Genomic DNA, 16,574 nt, shown 5'->3' on the forward strand with positions numbered 1-16,574 from the left:
GATCTAATGCCCTCTTCTGGCCTCTGCAGGAACAGCACACATGTGATGCACAGATGGGCAGAACACTCAAACATATGAAATAAAGTTTAAAAAGAAATCAGTAAGACATTAAGGACTTGGCAACACAAATTTAGGCAGTTTTTAACTCCTAGTTGCCACCTTCCCCATGTCTTGTGAAGTCACCTGACTGATATCACCTTTTGTTCACCTCACTACTTGGGAGGTTCCCAGAGAGCAGCACGTTCATGGTGCTGCTAGGCAGAGGTGGCCTGGCTTAGATCCTTCCTCTGCTGCAGAGCAGCACCGTCATAACCTCCGTTGCCTACTCTGTGAAATGGATGCAAATATGGCCCCGCCCGGAATCATCTTTAATGGAAGAAAGAACACAGAGTGTGTGGGGCAGTGTGCCCATACAGTGCCCGGCATGTGCTTTTTTTGCCATTGCAAATTTTCTTTTTATGAACAAAGACGAGAAGGGAAAGGGATGGTGAGTTTGCTGGTATTTAAAAAAAAATTCTAGCAACTCAGGAAATATGTATTGGTTTTGTAGCTAAGAAAGGGGAGGTTCTGAAAGTGTACACCATCACCCCATCCCCATGAGTTCCAGAGGAAGAGGGTTCAAATCTGGTTCCGACTCTAAACCATCGCATCCAGCATTCTGTTCCTCACATCTAAGCTTGCCTCTGAGCAAGATTAGCTTATTTTACCTTCAGCCCTGCGTGCCCAGCCCCCTCCCTGCAGCACCTGCCACCCAGTTGTCTCTGCCAGTCTCCATCCCTGACCTCCTGGAAAAGCCAGCTGTCCCTGGCTAACCTTCCTATTTGACTGAGACTTGCCTGTGCTGTTGGATGTGCACTAACTTAGTGACACGATGCTAAAAGCATTCAGAGGCTCAGTGCATATAATTAACAGGCACATAATACTGTTTACAGATTTTCTGTGTATATGTGCATGCATGTGTGTGTGTGTGTGTGTGCGCGTGTGTGTTTACTCAATCTGTGTTGTGATTGCCAACTTCTGGGAAGCACAAGGACTTGCAGTGGCGTTCCGGGATGACTTGGTCCTAAGCCATAACTCTCAGTTGTGCTCTGACTTCAGCTGTCCCCTTCCTTTCACTCTGTCTCCCCTATTTTTATATTCTTTCATTTGTCAAGTCAGAGATTTCTGGGAGGGATAAGAAGGGATACCAAAGGAACACCGAATAATCTATTTTGGGGTCTGTTTGGTGCTCCGCCATGCTAGTACATTTTCAGACGCACAAGGTCAGGCCTGTGAACGGCGGAGCTTCCTAGCTCAGAGTCCATTAGAGGGAAGCAGTTGTGATGTCCTGCTGCTGTAGGAGTGACCCAAGTGCAGAAGAAGAGAAATTTCCTGTTCTAGTTTTTACATATCTGTATCTTCTGCTCTTTCTTGAGTAACTGGAATACAAATAATTTAACTGCCCTGTTGCTTTGTGCCACCAAGCTAAAACCCCTCCCCTTTATAGATTCTTCCTGGGCATGGATGGTTTGATTGTCATCTCAGCCATCTTTCGCTTTGTAAGGTGCATCTGAACTACACCTGCCATAGACGTGCTGGCAAGGTAAAAGGCGGTTAACACGGCTCACTTTGCCCAAGAACACTTGGTTTAATAATACACCTTAGCCACCGTTGTAAAACTCCTCTGGTTTGCAGAAGTGAACAAAACTACTATTCTTCTCCAGACCAAACTTGCTAAACGTTGACATACTCTTCAGGCAACTGCTGAAAAAAATGAATCATGAATCATTACTTTTAACAAACTTGAAAAAAAGATATCAAGGACAATAAAAACATGATATATTTACTATATTTAATATAATGCAGTAGAAAGACCTGAGTTTCGGAGTTTGAGCCTTGGGACTCTAGTGTGCCTGCTGCATGCCGTCAGACACGACGCTTTATGTATCGTGCCTCTGCTTTGACATCTGTAAGGGGTGATCCCCCCCATGGGGCTAGTTAGAAGGGCAACTGAGTGAGTGCCTACACTGAATGGAGGACTGACCTGACAAAGAGCAGCCATTCATATGCAGGTGGCAACAAGACACTGGAGTGGACGTGACTTAGTGATGGAGGCCAGTGCATCTTGGTTCAGGTCCTGGTGCTCGAGGACCAGCTGTGTAGCATGGTGTAACAGGGTGTAGCATTGTGTAGCGTGGTGTATCACGGTGTAGCATGGTGCATCACAGTGCATCAGGGTGTAGCATGGTGCAGCACAGTGTAGCATGGTGTAGCATGTTGCATGGTGCATCAGGGTGTAGCATGGTACAGCACAGTGTAGCACAGTGTCGCTCAGTGTAGCATGGAATAACACGGTGTAGCGTGGTGCATCATGGTGCATCAAGGTGTAGTACAGTGTAGCACACTGTAGTATGGTGTATCATAGTGTACTTTGGTGTAGCATGATGTAGTATGGTGTAGTATGGTGCAGCACGGTGTAGCACAGTGTAGCACGGTGTAGTACGGTGTAGCACGGTGTAGTATGGCGTAGCGAGTCTCTGGGATGAAACCAAGCCTCAGTTTTTAAATTTGCAGTTAGGAGAGTTAGGGTTGACTCTGCAAGATTCCTTAATGCAGTGCTGAAGTGATGGGAAGGTTCCTTGCTTGTACCCCCGCTACAGTTCCTCAGAGCCACGTGTGGCTACTGAGTACACTCAAGATGTGGCTAGTGGCTAGTCAATCTCGGGAAGTGAAGCACGTGTTTTGATTTTGTTGTTGTTTTTTGTTCTTTTTTGTAGACAGGGTTTCTTTGTTTAACAACGCTGGCTGTCCTGGAACTCATCTTGTAGACCACGCTGGCCTCGAACTTACAAGATCTGCTTGTTTCTGCCTCCCAAGTGCTGGCATTAAAGGCATGTGCCGGCAAGTTTTGATTAATTTTAATAAAATGTTTATTTAAACTTTTATTACATTTCTATTGTGTGTGGCACAAACCACAGCACGCATGTGGAAGTCAGAGGACAACTTATGGCAGTGGGTTCTCTTCTCCTAAATAGCTATTGGGAATTAAACTCAAGCCATCAGGCCTGGTGTCAAGTGCCTTTACCCGCTGGCTCACCTCACCAGCCCAGAGATGTAAATTTCAATAGCCACCGAGGCTACTGCTATTGATTGGCTTAGACAGACCACCTTTATTTGTCGGCTTGTTAGTCCATGTAGCCTCTGCTGGCCTGGAGCATGCTGTGCAAACTCAGCTGTCCTCGAACTCACAGAGATCGGCTTGTCTTTGCCTCCAAGTGCTGGGATTAAAGATCTCGCCCACCACACCTGGCTGGAACAGCTTTAAGGATGTAAAGTTCACAATAGACTCCAGAGAACTTAAAGTTAGAATATGGTTTCACGGGTGGCCGTGACCCTGGGGAGATGGGGGTTTGCTGCCGCCGCCTTTCCAGGAACTGAAAGGTAGACGGTAAGACATTTGCTATAACACCCTCACTTACCGTTTTCATATCATTTGAGTAGCTTTGAGGTCACCACTTTTGCACTTCTCTGCTCCCATGTTTTCTGGAATTCAAGAAAGAAGCAGGTGACAGCCGAACCATCCCCTGCAGCTGGGTCTCACATATTTCCTGACCACTTTTACATCTGTTTGGTCAAAATCTGCTGTACTCACGGGAGTGTTATCCATTGTGCATATTAAAGCACAGAAGAATTGAGACGCTCTGTTCTGCTCAGGAGGCCCAAGGTAACCTACAGCAGACACTTAGGGTTCTTGGGTGCCGCAGTCTGCTTTTTCAGATGTACTCTCTAGCACGCCTTTTTCTTTTGAATTTGGAACTGGAGCAGGAGAGGTGACCCTCTAGGCTTGACACACCCCCCCCCCCACCCATGTTTCATTTGTGCTGGCATTCATCAGTATGCTCAGGAGTTCTCTGGGGAGGAGAAACGGAAGTTTCAGAACTTAACCTAGTAAGTGCTCCAAGTCCCTCTAATGGGAAGAGTCTTGCATAGAGGCTGCAACTAAGACATCCCAGGCTCTGCAGCACTGGGCTATGTGGCTGCCTAGGAACTTATTCAGAGGGGAAGTAATTTAGCCATTCCTCAATGCCTTAATTTCCTGTAAGTGTGTTAGATAAATTTCCAATGGTTATTATAGGATATCTTTTTTTTTTTTAAATGCCCATTGTCCTTTGTGTTGACTCATTTTTCTTTCTGTCAACTTGACACAAGTTGGAGTCATCTGGGAAGAGAAACTTCATTTGAGAAACTGGCTCCATCAGATAGGCCTGTGGACAATGTGTGGAGCGTTCTCTTGGTTACTGATTGATGTGAGCAGACCAAGCCCACTGTGGCCGGTGCAGTCCCTGGGCAGGTGGTCTTGGGTTGTATCAAAAACCAAGCTGAGCTAGCCACGGGGAACCAAGTAGGAAGTAGTGTTTCTCTGTAGCCTCTGCCTCAGGTTTGGCCTCTAGGTTCTCGCCTCTCTTGGGTTCCTGCGTTGGCTTTTCTCAACGCTAGACTGTGCTCGGGGCGTACAAACTGTTCCCTTCCCAAGTTGCGCTTTGTCATGATGTTCATCACAGCAATAGAAGGCAGACAAGGACATCGCTTTTCATTTATGCACTTATTATTTACTACAGAGCACCTGCTTTGTGATAGAAACTCAATTCCGCTGTAACACAGCATCACTGCTGGTGCTGGCATATATGTAAGGATTGGCGGGTGAGCATCCTGATTCTAACTGAAGATATTCCAGTCAAGACCAGACAGAATCAGGACCAAGTAGGGAAGCCCTTCTCACTCCCAAGGGCTTCTAGCTTAGTAAAGGCTGCCTCTAAGACGGGCTCTCACTGTGTGGATTGAAGGTTGTTGGAGCTGTGTATTTCCTGCTAAGGAACTTTTGGGAGGGTGAGAAAGTCCCTGACTTGAGTGTGCAATCTGTCTGTCTGTCTGTCTGTCATCTATCTTGAGATAGGATCTTACTGTGAAGCCCTGGATGGAGCTCACATAGAATCTGCACAAGTGTTGAGCTTAGAGGCATGCACTGCCGTTCTAGCTAGTATACAATGCTTTTAAGCTAACTGTACCCTCGGGAGGCAGGTGGTGAGGAGAGGCCTGTCAGAGCTGCAGATGACGACTCTGTTCTTGCTGGGGCTTTGCATGTTGTACGTCTTCATCAGAGGCGCTGGTTTCTTCTTTGGGGATTGATGTCTTCATAGGATAATTGTGTGTGAGAGGAATAATACAAGAGATTTTGTACTTTTATTGACAAATAATCCATCTGCATTTTCATTCTTATTCATATTCTTGTTGGAGGAGCAGATGTTTTAAATTAACAAACACATTTCTTATGCTTTGTTCGGAATGTAGAAGATGCAACTCAGTTTGGCAGCCGTATTTATTTGCTCCAACTGTGTTATGTGTGAGCGTATATCTCACTTTTCTGGTTTGGCCATACGTGCCCCTGTCCCATTTTTATTTATGTTTCAATGTTTGTGCCATTTCCCACCTCAAAATTGCACTCTAGTTTGTTATACTTCTACATTTCTGTGTATAACTATAAAATATTTACACATGCATGTTTATTTTATACATAGCACATTTATGTATGCATATGTATATATGTAAATGGTCCCTAGAAGAGAACTGCCACTCATTTGTGACAACTTACGACGCTATCTTATTATAGTTTACTTATCTTTCAAGTCTTTTGCTTACTAAGGGAAAGGTAATATGCGAATATCAAGTAACAATTGGGTTTAGCAAGAGAGTTTATATTTTCTTGAGATCTGAATTGCAAATGTCCAAAGAAAAGTTGACTTGAAATTTCAGAATGGATAGAACTTTGTTTCTGTGACAGGAGGGACATTTATATATGAGAATAACTTTGGAAAAAGAAATCATTGAGCAGTTCCATAGCAGCGCAGAGCTTTTACTGTCCCAGCTATGGTCTTTTCAGCAATGAAGCGTTAGGCTTCTGGTGTTCCTGAGTTGGAGTGAAAGAAGAGCGGAAAGGCTCCCGGGGTAAGAAACAGCTTGTTGTTAGTATCCAAGAGACCTTGGAGTTTGGGCCATGACCTGTGAGTGCTCCCCCAATGGCTTCTGAGGCTGGTGATTAAGCAACTTTATGCCATTCCTTTCCTTCAAGGGGAAATTGAATGGGCAGGAAACAGTTGCATGGAAGAGCAGATTTTATTGTCCTTTGTTCTACTCTTCACATGGGTTTGCACATAGAGAGCATGAGAGAATTATTAACGGAAATATTAATATTCTTTGGTACGCTTCCAGGGTTGACGCCCTAGGGGGAACTTGGCCTAAAGGATGAGAAGGAACTTGGAGTAAATGCTAAGCAGGAACCGCTCCCCGCGCCCCCCCCCCCCCCGCCCCCGTCCCCATGCTTGTTGGAGGAATGGACAGTAGTGGGACCCTGCCAGAGCCCAGAGGCACCGACCAACTCCCATGCACCGGACTTTGTGACTGGATCTGTGGAGACAGTATGACATGGATTAAGCCCTAATGATATGTAGTAGCAGACCCTGGGCCAACAACCCAGCAACTCCTTTCTCTTTCTTCTGCTCCCACAGCTAGGATTTTTTTTTTTTTAAAAACCAGTCCTTCACTCTTGTTTGTATATATCCTAGTTGTAAGCTAAACGAGATGAGTTAAAACCCTGTGTGTGAATGTCTGACTGGGTTGTGACCAATAAGATGTGCATAGAGGTCAGCTCGCACTGTTGGGTTTTTGAAGAAAGGCCCACACAGTTTCCTCCTTCCCTAGGTCTGAGCAAATTGAGGAAAAAAAAATAGAGAGCAAATACAAAATATTACCTCAAGGGCTTGATCAAGTGGTAAAAGCCTTGCCTATTGTGGCAAATCTCTGGGTTTGAACCCCAAGCATTGTTAAATATATAAATAGTTGCCAACACCCCCCCCCCCCGCCCCTGCTTAAAGCTAATGTATCCAAGTTGGAAGATCAAACTTTGATTCTCTTCTCCAGACGTAGGCATTCATAGGAGAGCTCTGATGGGCGTTTCTTTTTTCCTTGAATATGGTTGGAGAGAGAGACAAGGATAACTGTTTGGAGAAGCAAGAGAAAGATTTTTGTTGAAAGCCCTGCCCCCTGGAACAGCAAGGAAGGCAGTGTTGTTAAAGACATCAAGTTATCCTTTTTAACATTGCCCTGTTCGATAATTCACACTGCCTTCCTCTTAAGGATAAGAAAGGCCTGGGCTGCATGTTCATCCCCTTTGTGGGAAAAAAGAATCCTTAAGGGTAGGAAAAAGTAAATACCTACTGACGGGGAGTTTTGAAGGTTGGATTTTAAATGCTGGCATACACACAAAGGTACTCACACATGCCTCCCAAGCTGCTGCGTCCACTTTGTAACTTAGCTGACACACAGAGCTTGATGGACAAGAAATATGGAAGAGTCTGGTTCCTCGAAGAGTTTGGCTATTAATCTGCAGACTTAACCAGCATAAAGACAGATTTTTTTCCTAGGGATTGCTTGTGTGGATGGATAAATGTCTCATTGTTTAAGCCAATATAAAAGGTCTTTTCTGATCCTTCAGCATTTGAACCAATACCCTATAATCAGTTAGTGAATGCAGTCTACAGTGATTTGGGATATGCCCCAGTAAATAAGAATATAGCACCACGTTTAAGGCTGGAGCGTGAGGCTGAGTCATTGCAAAGATAAACAAGAGAAATCTCAAAAGTACCTGGGATATAGTCAGTCTGTGCTCACTCCTAAAAATACCATTCCTTCAATGGAAAATCAGTTTTGATGTTGGTCTTGAAATTTGGGTCGGTGTTGACTTGGAAGACGTTTGGGGCGGGGCGGGGAGAGCTCCTAAGACAGGATCAGCACCAGTACACACCTAATTGGCAAAGGGAGCGCCATTTGATTGAAGCGTAAAAAGCAGTGGATAAAATACTGAGAAAGGGTTTTTTAACTCCAGCGCACATAGGCTTGGAGTAAGGCATTTGAAGTGGAAATCATTTGCTCTCCTGAATTCAGACTCTGTCTGACAAACCGATGCACGCTGGAGATGAGGTAAAAGCAGCCCCTCCCTCTGCTGTGCGCTTTCTCTTCTCCTTTTCACCGCTGTCCAGATGTGGCTGCTCTGCAGAGCTTTGGAGAGGGAGGGGCTGACTCTGTGCGCTGATCAGTACCTTGTAAAAGCGAGGTTGATCTGCAGGTATTTCTTCACATTGGTCGGTACTGCTAAGGCCACTGTCAGCTCATCAAAGTCGGGTCCCCTGGTCCAGGAGACCATCCTGGTAATAGGCACCAATACCCTCTGCAGTTGTACGGGCCACCATGATGCCCTGCCACCAAGAAGTCTTAAAACTTTTTTCATTCTTCTTTAATCTAGTCCCATTTCTCATTATCTTTTCACAAGTGGCAAAGATTAAATTATGTTCTGGGCAGTATTAAGACAAAGCACATGTTGTTGTATCCAAATTTCTTTTGACACTGGAGGGCTGGCTTATTATATCTACCGCAGAGATTGAGGGAAGTAGCTTTTCTTTCATGTTGAACAGTAGGATTCTTCTAGTTGCTTCTAGAATTGTCTCAGGTTTTCCAATTCCTCCATCTGAAATGAACCTTTTTTAACAATGAAAGATCAAACATCCCCAGAAGCTTTGAGAGTAGGAGGACCACTTGACAAACGCGCACTGCTAGAGAAGATTCTGAATAGCCTGGGGACCTGGGAGAAGAGAGGAAGATTTCATAGGCAGAGCAACCCGCGTGCATGTGAAAAGGAGAGAAACATATTAAATGGCCATTTTGGCAGCCAGTTCAAAAGAACCAAACAAGCTATTGAAGAAGAAACGCCTTTTTATAGTTCTTACTCTGTCTCATTGATGATTCCGTAATTTCAGTCAGGACATAAATGTAAACTATAAGAAAAGAAATAATGTCATCATCTAAGCATGTATATTCCCATGAGATGTCGCCATACAAATATATTGACGTCAGGATGTGGAGAGATTGTGCCTTTAGGATTAGGATTTTCTTTTGTATTGTTAGTGTATTACTGTTAAAGAGACTAAAACTTAATAGACAATTAATAACAGCTTTCTTTGCTTGTTTGAAGGCAGAGTCAGGTCTTGAACTTCTTATGTAGTTGAGGGGGACCTTGACCTTGAACTTCTGACCCTGCTGCCTCTACCTCCCAAGTGCTGAGACTACAGGCATGCTCCATCATGTTCATTTTTTTTTCTGCTGGGCTTCAGATCAAAGCCAGGGTTTCCTAGATGCCTGAGAAGGACTCTACCATTTGAGCCACATCCCTGCCCCCCAATGATGGGATGGTGCTCTTTAAAAATGAAATCATACGTTCTGGAGGGATGGCTCAGTGGTTAAGTGCTCTTGCAGGGCATGCAAGTTCAGTTACCAGCATTCATGCTGGGCACTCATAACCGCCTGTAATTCCAGAGGCAGCTGCAGGGACATGGTGCATATAAAGTCATTATACATGAATAAAAGAGTGACTACACTTTATAAAAGACCCAAACCATGAAATTTAGAGCACCGATTTTGAAGGATGGAAGTTTCTTGACTGTTTTCCATAAGAGGAATAGCTTCCTGCTTTATTTATTATATTAAAGTAATGCAGGCTTTTCCTAAAGGAATACAAAGTACTCTGAAGAAAATGAAAACCCCATTAATCCCAGTAATTTCACAAACAAAAGTAATTACTGTTGAATATTAGCTGACAACATTTTAGAACCTTTTCCATGAATGTGTGTGCTTGAGTATTAAATAAAAAAACAAACACCACAATGCTTGTACTTTTCCTGGTACTTTTAGATTTAAAGTGGTATAATGGATTGTTTTTTCCTCTTCGTTCTAATTTTTACTGGGTTACTTTAAATTTTTTCTGTTATTTTTTTTTTTGTGGTCATAATATAATTATATCATTTTCCTCTTCCATTTCCTCAATCCAAATCCTCCCATAGATCTCTCCCTGCTCTCCTTCAAAATGTATGACCTTTTTCATTAATTATTGTAATATACACATATGTATAATCATACAGCTTCTTAAATACATAAATAACAACATGCACGGCATGTATAATATTACTTTTCTTTGAATTGTTTATTATTTTTTAAAATTAACTTTTAAAAACTTATTTACTTTATGTCCCGATTGTAGCCCCTTGCCTTGACTCCTCTCTGTTCCCCTTCCTCTACCCCCTCTACCCTCCCCCCATGCTCCTTCCCTTGTCCTCAGAAAGGGGGACCCCCTTTCTAATACTTGTGTATTTGTACTGTGATCTTTCGTCGATAGACTGAGATACCAGGTCCTATCGACCACCATCATAGTAACCCACTAATTTAGGATTGTGAGTAGCATCATGATAAAGCCCCCTAGTGCTTCCCAATTATTGTGTAAGTCTGCATTCCATAGAGATATGACATTTGAGGCACATGGTATATGTTTTTTTTAAAGCACATCTGTGGACACATTTAATACGTAATTACCAACTTGCCCTTCAGGAAGACATGCCGATTGCCATTGATTTCTGTACCCCTCAGTGCAAGGATGAAGCCAACAGTCAGTTTTAGAATGATTGACTTGAAAGGGGGCTGGAGTAGAAGATGATATTGACCAATTGGATAACATTTAAGAATACCTAACAGTACAAAACTAAGTAAAACCAAGAGAATACAGGTTTTTGAAAGATGTAGTCTTACAAAGAATCAATTAGTACTTAGAAAGAATCCATGCAACTATTTAAGAAATCAAGAGCGCTCACATCAGTGAAAACACAAGTGACAGATGAAGGGCCGAGTACGGTGGCTCATGCCTACAACCTCAGTACTCAGGAGGATGAAGCAGGAAGGTGGTAGGTTCTAGGCCAGACTGGGGTACAGAGTAACATCCTATAAAACTAAATCACCATCATTGTTGTTAGTGACTAAATCAAAACTGAACCCACAGTGAGATTTTTTTTTATCTTACACCTATTAGAAAATAATTCCATTATCAAACTCAGTGGGGCTATGAAGCCTAAGAATTTGTGCTAAGAACTTAGTGTAGAAGAAAGGAAAGTTATCTGTGAAGAAGTTCTTTCTGGTATTGTATATACCATAAAATATGGGGGTATCTAAGTAGAAGAGTGGTTAAATTATCATAAATTAACTTAGCATTGGGCATTATATAGTCCTTAAAATAGTAGATGTGAAGAAATCTAGCCATGTAGACATAGTTACGTTTGAAATGAGAGTGCCAAGCTCACATTTTGTGATTGAAATTTTTGAAAAAAAAATGGCTTTATGTGATTTGAGCTTGGCGATGGGGAAAGATGATTGGTCAACAGGACAAAGAAAGCTTGCAAGTTGAGAACGCAGCCGGTGACGAGAGGAGATGTGGAGCCGATGGATGGAGAAAGTCAAGAAAGGGCCAAGATTCACATGAAAGGGTCAACCCCCTGGCTGTATGGAGCACCCAGGCAAGGGGCTTTCTTCAACGATAGGAGTGAAGCAAGACAAAGAGTGTGCAAGTTCAATCGTTAGGATTCTTAGCATAAGTAATGGATGCTCGACTCAAAGAAGCCATCCTTCCCTTAGCCTCAAGTCCAAGGACATGGAGTTAATGGCAGCCATAGCTGTATCTGTGCGTTACCGTGGTGTCGTTACGACCTCTATATGCCATCTCTGGTGGAGGTCATGCTTTATTCTGGGTTGGCCTCATCTCTAGGCAGCCTTTTTTATGATGACAAGTTTGTTTTTACCTAGTTTAAGTAGCTTTTACTTCTAAGTAAAAGAGAATTCTTTCTCGGGAAACCCCACAGAAGAGGAGGAGCAGATGTCAGATGGTTTGAGGACACCAGGAGAACACAGCCCATGGGATCAACAAAGTATGGCTCACAGGGGCTCAGAAACTGACATGGCAACCCCCGGGAGCCTGCATGGGTCTGCACCAGGCCCTCACGCTGTGGTTCTTTATCTTGGGGTTTTTGTTGGACTCCTAACAATGGGAGTCAGGGTGTCTCTGACTCTTTCGCCTGCTCATGGGATCTATTTTCTCCTATGGGGTTGCCTCATCCAGGCATAATATAAGGGTATATGCCTAGACTTATTGCCTCTTCTTATGCCGAGTTCAGTTGATATCACTGGGAGGCCTGTGCTTTTCTGAAGGGAAATGGAGGAACAGTGGATGTGGGGGAGAGGGGAGCTGGTGTCAGGGTGTAGGGGGGGGGATGAAGTGGGAGGAGGACATGCTGTGGCCAGGATGTATTATATGAGAGGAAGAAGAAGAAGAAGAGGAAGAAGAAGAAGAGGAAGAAGGAGAAGAAGAAGAAGAAGAAGAAGAAGAAGAAGAAGAAGAAAAAGAAGAAGAAGAAGAAGAAGAAGAAGAAGAAGAAGAAGAAGAAGAAGAAGAAGAAGAAGAAGAAGAAGAAGAAGAAGAAGAAGAAGAAGAAGAAGAAGAAGAAGAAGAACTCTTTTGGGTGTGACATCTCCAGCAACAGCTCCAGGAGAAGCTATATTTGGTGTAGTTTGAGTCAAAGTTCTCAACCCATCTATAAGGGTACCTTGTGTCAAAGAAGAAACCTTGTGAGTAAAATGAAAGCCCGCTGGCCAAAGAAGGAGCAGATGCCGTCCTCAAGGGCAAACGGGCACTCGGAAGCCACTTGGCCTGTTTGCTGAGTCTTAAGTGGAGTCTGCCATCTGCCTCATTAGCCTCCTCTCTGCTGCTGAGGCCACTAGAACCCTGTCACTTGTCTCGCCTCCTTCCTCATCAGCATATAGCTGGGACTTACCCTTTTGACTTTAGACTTAAGACCCTTCCATGGAATGGCTCACCCAGCCTCCCACTAAGGACATCGGTCCTTCTGCAGTGCTGGATCATAGTTCAGATGTTTCCACTTCCGCGTTACCCCTAGACAAAGTGTCTTTGCTCACTTGCTTTCATGGAAAGGCAGGAAGATGTTAGTTGCGCGCATTTCAGTCTATACCAAACCTTCTCTTGTCTGAAAAGAGAAACTCTGGGCCTATTGAAGAACTAGGCCCTCTGACGTCTTCTCTGGTAGTTTGGAGGTAGGGGCAGTGAGGCAAATGGGCCCTAGGTGAGATGTTAATATGTTTTGAAATGGGATGCTTTATTGTTTTCTTGCTATGCTTGTGTGGAACATTTCTCAGGTACTTAGTTCTCTGTTTCATTTATTTTCCTGTGATGGGTGACTAGCAGGAAGGGAAGGGAGTCCTTAATGGAGTCTGAAAACATATTGACTAGAAACACAGAATTTAAGAGTGATGGGGCCAGGCATTTATTTTTCTGGTCCTCCACGACAAAACCTTGCCCCATGGTGAGAGCAGAGGAAAGCAAGTTAAGGCCCCCGCACTTAGCTTATTGGAGAGGATGGAGCTCTCCTCAGTCCCAGCCTTGCAGCCGCTGGTCCAGCCCTGCCTCTTCTCCTTGGCTATCAAAGGGTGTGAGGAAGGAGTTTCAGTGATACAGGGAATAAACCAAGTCTCTCCTTCCTCATTGTTAAAGAATACCCCAGGGCACCTGTAACTAAACTTCCCTCTCACATGGTCCCAACAGCAAGTCTTGTTTGGGACATTTAATTCACTTGTTTCTCTTTACTGAGAGTTCTTTTAAGGGAAAGAAAAAAACAAGTCTCCATTTCTTTGGCGTTGACAAATAAGATGTCGGCATCTCCGGAGGTGAGGTGGGAGAAGCAGCCTTCGATGGTCGGTTTGGCACAGTCGGTTAGACCCAGTCTGGAGCTACCTGGAGCCACAGTGTTAACGAATAATAGTCTGGCGCCTGTGGGCATTCCTGTGAGGGATTTTCTTACTGGCTATGATAGGAAGACCCACACTAGGTATGGGTGGTACCATTTTATGGCCTGGGTCCTGGAGTGAATGAAAAAGCCCTCTGAATGCTGGCAAACCATACGTGCACCCCTGCCTCTGCTCATGACTATAGCAGCTTCAAGTGCCCTAGAATTGCGAGGTAGAATATTAACCCTTTTTTTCTAAGTTGCTTTTGAACAGGAATTTTTTTTTTTTGGTTTTGTTTGTTTTTGTTCTTGTTTTCCGAGACAGGGCTTCTCTGTGTTAGCCTTGGCTGTCCTGGACTTGCTTTGTAGACCAGGCTTAACCTTGAACTCATAGCGATTTGCCTGCCTCCCGAGGGCTGGGATTAAAGGCGTGTGCTGCCACGCCCCGCCCTAAACAGGATATTTCATCACAGCAACAGAAACAAGGCCACTGCCTTCCATGGTGCTGCGGATATTCCTGGGGGTGGGGGAGGGCAGCAGATTTCTCTTCAGACACCCCACAAAGGGAGATGATGGCTCAGGCTATAATGTGCTTGCCGCACAAGTATGAGAACCTCAGTTTGATGCTCAAAACCTACGTTAAAAAGCTTGCTGTAGTGGCAGGTGCTTGGAGTCCCAGAGTCTGGGGATGTAGAGACTGGTTGATTTCTGGGACTTCCTGGACAGCCAGATTAACCTACTAGGTAAGCCATATCTAAAAACAAATAAACAAACAAGCAAACAAACAAACAAACCCCAAACAAACGAAAAAGGCATCCGAAGAACTACACTCAAGGTTGTGTTCCCCCCAACACATAAAGCCTCTCACGTGCCTTTTCCCCCTCGACATAAAACAAAACAAAACAAAAAACAGAGAACGTGAGAGTGGGTGAATTTGGATACATAAGGTAGGGAGTGGGTTGGGATTGAGCAGGAATGTCTTGAGGGTGTCCTGGGTGAAGGGCCCATGCAGTTTCTGTCAGTGTCACTCTACCCTGGGGACATAGAGGAGTGGGAGACTTGTATGGGAAGTCGATACAATGTTCCCCAGGGAAAAGAGAATGAAGAAACAGAAGTGTGAGTTTAAGAGGTCTTTGGGAAAAGAGCTTTTGGGGCCGCAGCCATAGCTTGGTTTTGAAATAGCTAAGGCAGTATGGCTTAGTGGTCTGTGCCGTGTCCTGTTTTATCTCTCCATGAAGATGTTCCATAAAGATGTGGGAAGTGCCTCGGACGTCTTTAGTGTTAGCCTGGATGTCCAAGAATTGTTCTGCCTCCAGCCAGGGCCTGGCTGTGTTACCCAGGCCCATCTCTAATTGGTGGCTCAAGAGATTTTCCTGCCTGGGCCTCTTCCTCCCATACATCTCTGTGCTAACATCTCAGATTTTACTCATGTGAAAAATACATAAAGAAACCACAAATTAGAAGTTGCTTTCATTTATAGCCATCCTTTTACTGTATTGTGATGATGGTGGTGGTGGTGGTTGTGGTGTGTGTGTGTGTGTGTGTGTGTGTGTGTGTGTGTGTGTGTAAGTAACCTGGAAACAATTCTAGCATTGGTTCTGTCTTAGGTTCTGCTGTCTCTGGATGTCTGTGTGGGCCCAAGCCTCAATAATAGGTGAGATTTATATGCGGCTTACCCTGTGCAGATGCAAAAACTCCTCACCTCTCAGTAACTCAGGTCTCTGGCCACCTCCCCTGTTTGCAGTGCAGCTAAGAAACAGGAACTAACAACAAAAGGCCTGTGAAAGAGCTGAAATAGACAGCACGTTGTCTGAGCCTAGGAGGCTGATTGTTTTACTCCCTTGGGGCTACAGAGCATAGCCCCTTGCTGTCTGTGTACCTGGGCTGAAGAAGAGAGCTGCCTAATTGCAGGCTCAGCAGTATTGAGCTTCAGCGAGGCTGGGGCTCTCTGCCAGGGGCGGGAAGGGTGGGATGTATAGCTGACCACTTCGGCCAAAGATTTGGGGGCTCTTGTTTCTTTGTAATTATACATTTAAAAATCATTTTTAAAAAATCTGCCATAAGCAGGAAGACCATAAAATAGTGGATCTTTCCTTGCTGGAATGGAGTATCATAGTAAGATGCTTTTCATGGCTGGGAGTTCCTGGGCAGCTGGTATGGGGCTGCTCTGGGAAGCGCTGTGTGAAATAATTTTGTCCGCTCAGTTCTGCCTTCGCGTGAGCACGTGGCTGAGAGTGCACACAGCTCATGGACAAGGTGTCAGCCGTCAGCAGGTGCACCCGGGATGTGTCCATTTGGGGCTCAGAAATACTACCCCATCTAACATTCTTTTATATTTGTGGAGTATTTATTTTCGCCTCTAATCTTTCATTTGTGTAGCAGGATTTTTTAAAAACTTAATTTAAGTCCTTCATCGTGTTTCAGGACTCCTTAAATCTGTCCCAGGAGTTTTGCTGGATCAGAATCTGAGCCTGGTCTGTGCAGACAGATATAATCGGATCTGCCCCCTCTAAGCCCCACCCTTATTCTTGTGTTGGGAAAAAAAAATGCAGCCTTTCTGAGGGTAGTGAGGGTAAATATTCAACCGGTGTTTAAGTCTGTACCCTGGTTTGAATGGGATGTGTGGTCCTCCCGGGAAAGAGCTTCCACCCTGAAAACAACTGTATTCAGTGTCACGTGCTGTGATGACACGGGCAGGTGTGGAGCTGCAGACAGGAAGGCTACATTGGAAAGGGGACAGCGGTTTTTCCTAACAGAGGAAAAACCTGTTTGTGAGGGTATTGGCATGGTGTCGAACCCGGCCAGCCCCTTCCACTAGACCCTGATGCAATAACGGAGTGCTCCGAACCTGTGCTGGCAACCGTGCACCACACA

General features: G+C 44.5%; 1 protein-coding gene across 2 annotated transcripts in view; it reads left to right on the forward strand.

Moving 5' to 3' along the window:
- FRAS1 (Fraser extracellular matrix complex subunit 1) overlaps nucleotides 1-16,574 on the forward strand; it is a 408,415-nt gene that overhangs the window by 16,691 nt on the left and 375,150 nt on the right. The window lies entirely within an intron of this gene.

This window comes from Acomys minous (genome assembly GCF_964271855.1).
Source record: "Acomys minous genome assembly, chromosome: 15".
In the NCBI taxonomy this organism is placed as follows: Eukaryota; Metazoa; Chordata; class Mammalia; order Rodentia; family Muridae; genus Acomys; species Acomys minous.